At 35.5% G+C, this 4107-nt stretch overlaps 1 pseudogene; it reads right to left on the reverse strand.

The window, feature by feature from the left end:
- Positions 1 to 2657, reverse strand: part of LOC105112948 (L-ascorbate oxidase homolog) — a 4570-nt pseudogene extending 1913 nt beyond the window's left edge.
- Positions 2658 to 4107: the final 1450 nt, after the last annotated feature.

The raw sequence follows: 4107 nt of genomic DNA on the forward strand, positions 1-4107 counted from the left end.
CCTGCTGAATTACTGTAATGAAGAATGGAGGTCGTAGTGAGCACTTGAGAGGTGAAGCGTGTTGAGACAACAATGAAGTAATCATGTGCTGCTTGATCAGCTGTAACCAAAACAGAATAGGATTGCCCCAAATGGATATCAAGGGAATCATAAGTGTTTTGCAATGAGTGAGTTCCTTCGACCTCCACCAGCAACATTTTATGCCCCTGAATTCTGAAATTGATAGAAGTGGTGAGCCCCACATTTGATATCCGTAACCTGTAAGTCTTGCCTGGCCAACATGCAACATAAAATAATCCCAATATGAGAACTCTCTTAATGTTTAAATTCATACAGGAGGGGCTGCTGATAATAATTGATTACCTTGATCAACAGTGAATGTGTAGCCATTTGATCCACGACCATTGATGAGAAGCCCATCTGGAAAGGGAAGATCACTGCCGCCATCTAAAATTGCTTTTAAATCCTGCAAGGTCGAACATAAGCCCATTGATGAACGCATATGGCGTTGAACTTGTCATAGCTGTATCTGTCACTTTTTTCTACATTAAATTATGTGTATTGGGTAGTTAGAATTTGCTTCAAGCATGGTACTTACTGTATGATTCTTCTTGAACCAATCACCAGCCAGGATTGTGAAATCGCCGGCAGGAGGAGGGAATGGTACAGGAATGACAGAACGGCTTGCGATTTTGAAGCCTCCAAAGCCTCCTGCAGCCTTGTGCATGCCAAGGGAAGGGAAATAAAAGTAGCTACCAATCTGGTCCTTCACCTGGAGCTCATAGGCGAAGTTCTTCCCAGGTGGGATGGGGCAGTTGGTACCATAGACTCCATCTTGCCATGAATTCCTTCTCTGCTGCACACCATTCCTAAACATTAATAAGAAGATTTCTGATTAGTAACGAAATATCATCCTAAGCACTTTCTATCTTCCACACATGTACTCATGAAAATGCATGATCATGATATCCTATTAATTGAGATGAAATTAGAGTGTCAAATCCTTGTTGTATGCAGTTCCTCTTCCCACTTGCCTAATGGCACGTATATGTATATATTTCAGACCATATCCCAGCAAGGACATAAATTAATAAAATTTCCTATATCCATTCCGAGATACCCAGATAAGACGCAAAGTCCATATTGTATACTGATCTAGATCTGAGCAGCCTGCATCAACTCATAACAAGGTGAGAGCTCTAGCTGAACCCATCCTTGTGCATGAATCAGATCTGGGCGTACCATTCACTTATTAAATTCAAGTTTCATAAAAAAACCAATTCAGCAATCCAATCATAAAGAACCTTTTTTTTTTTCTGGATATCTATGATTTTTCTTCTTTGTGGACTTGTGCATGAATCGGATCCGGGCATACCATTTACTTATTAGATACAAGTTTCATAAAAAAACCAACTCAGCAATCCAATCATAAAGAACCCTTTTTTTTTTTTTCTGGATATCTATGATCTATGCTTTTTGTGGACCGAATTACGGATGTCCTATACCACTAGCAGTGGAAGTTTTTCCTGCTACCAGCGATAACAGGCAGGGTGCTTGCCAGAGAAACCTTAGTCCACTCTTAGAGTTTGACCACAGGAACCCAAAACAGCCACAAGCCCTTATCTACAATGTATTGTTCCCAGCCAATGCCTAACGTGCCTGTAAGTTCGAGGCACCGTACGCGCGCTTGATTGTACGCGTGTGTATGCCGTAGCCTTAGAAGGAGGGCATTTTGTGGATCATCTGATTTGAATAACAGGTAAACGGCTTAATCATTCATGGTTGCAAATTGAACAAGAAAAAGTGGCATTCTAATAGTTGAAAGTTACCGAAAAATTGAAGTCATTTCCCCCTTTTCTTTTGAACTCCGTTCATCAGGACATTGAAAGTCTAGATTTTCTACAAGCACATATTTATAGATACTCAAGAAGTTTGTGAAGATTGTAAAGAGAAACTAACCAAGAGAGGAGGAAAGGTTCATCCAAGCTATTGAACACGCTGATAATCAAGTTATCATTTGTCACTGACTCAATCTGTGGGCCTGGAAACTTCCCATTTATCAATATCCCCTGCCATTAATTATATACAAAACTCCATAAAATCAACATCTTAGAAAATTAGAAAAAAAAATAAAAAAAAAGGGCGGGCTGGGGGCCTTGGCACCTCACCTGTTGCTTCACTCCAAGAGGGTAGATATCACCATAAGTAACATTCCATGTGTAGAACCTATAAGGGTCTTCCCCAATAGTGCATGACACTAACAACAGGACCAATAGCGTGAAAGACCACATGCTCTTGTTGTAACACTCGTCCACCATCTCTCAGACTCAACAGAACTACTAGCTCTCTCCGAAGAATACAAGTACGCAAGTAATGACAACTGGAATGGAAGAAGAAGAAGAAGAAGAAGAAGAAGAAGAAATCTTGTAACAGAGGACAACTTCCTTGTCGACTTTAAGTCTGTAAAGTCACTAGAACTAATTAAACTTTTCCTTTTTTCTTTTTCTTTTTAGCTTTATGGAACTTTTCTTTGTTCGGAACAATGTCGGTGGTTCAGATTCTTGTTTCGGTTTAGAACTCCAAGCAGGTCAGGTTATGGCTAAGGCCCTCTCTTATAGTCTTAAGCTGAAATTAGTGTGCAGTAATGAGCTTCCTTCACTCCTGGTTGCAGTATCTAAAGGGAGGAGTACTATCTGCTCTAGCGCAGTGCACACCGCGTTGGAAACCTACCGCTATTTAATTATGGAAATCATTACTCATTTTTCAGTTATTCTTCAAAATTTATATTTTTTTATTTTAAAATAAAAATTTAGAAATAAATAATAATAGTAAGAAGGCTGATATTTTACTAAAAATAAGTTGGGAGGTTTTCAAATATATAAAAAAATCAAGCTATAATTTTAGATGAAACTAAGAGTTTAATCATACCTTATTTGTATCGAAGACTGAGATAAAATACAGATTTAAGATCAAATTAAATGATTATTGAATAAATCTAAATGAAAATTAAGTCTAGGAACATAATTAAATTTTTAATATGTGAATTTGATTTAATCATAGATCCAATTAAAATTTAATTATGTTTAAGAGTTAATTTGGATAAAATTAAAGAATTTAACTAAGTGCAAAAACTTCATTATATTTTAAATGGGTCAAATTAATTTTGTTAGGGACTTAATTGGTGAAAATTTAAGTTTGTTGCTCAATTTGGGCTTAATTGAGAAAATTAAAATTTTAAAGAACCAAATTTAATTTTTACAAAGTCAATTAGTTTAAATCATGGGTAAAATTACAAGAAAATCAAAATTTTGGGATCAATTAGGGGTTAAATTAAAGAAATTCACAATCAAGAACCATTTTGAAAAAAAGCATTGAACTCTAAAGACCCAATTGATTGAATTCATGGGTAAATTTGAAAAGAATTGAAAGTTTAATGGTCAATTGAGGATCAATTTGCATAAATTCAAAATCAAGGACCAAAGTGAGAAGGCACTGAAATCCATGGTTGACATTGAAGTTCGACAGGAGCAAAATTATGTAAAATTGAAAGTTTATGATCAATTAGGGGTGTAATTAAAAAAAATTAAAAGTCAAATGACCAAACTAAACTTTGTTCAAACCCCTAAATTAAAACCCTAAAATGTCCAAAACGATGTTGTTTAGAAGAATGAAAAAAATTAAAAGTTCATATAATATGTTATCTGGTTACTGTTCATTTTTTCTTCTTCTTTTAGCCTAAAAAGACTACTCAAATGACTACTTTTCAAATGCATTTGATCCTGTCTCTTTATCAAATTTGACAAAACATGTACCATCATAAGGGCTTGACATTTTACTATATCTTAATATGGCTCTCTCCGGCTGAATGACACCACAAATTTGATAGTGTCACCCTAAAAAAAATCAACTCATACAACTTTGAGTTATCAAAATCTGATAGTTCTTTATGTCAACTTTGAACCAATGGTTGAGATTCTTATTATTCAAGTGAAATACCAATATAAATGTAATTATTTTGGCTTCATAGCTTCCCTAACCTAAGCAATTAAGTCCAAAGGGATATTTTAACACCTAATACCTTAAAGTCAACTGACTTGAGAGCTATTG

The sequence above is a fragment of the Populus euphratica genome, unplaced genomic scaffold, assembly GCF_000495115.2.
Source record: "Populus euphratica unplaced genomic scaffold, PopEup_1.0 scaffold380.1, whole genome shotgun sequence".
Classification (NCBI taxonomy): Eukaryota; Viridiplantae; Streptophyta; class Magnoliopsida; order Malpighiales; family Salicaceae; genus Populus; species Populus euphratica.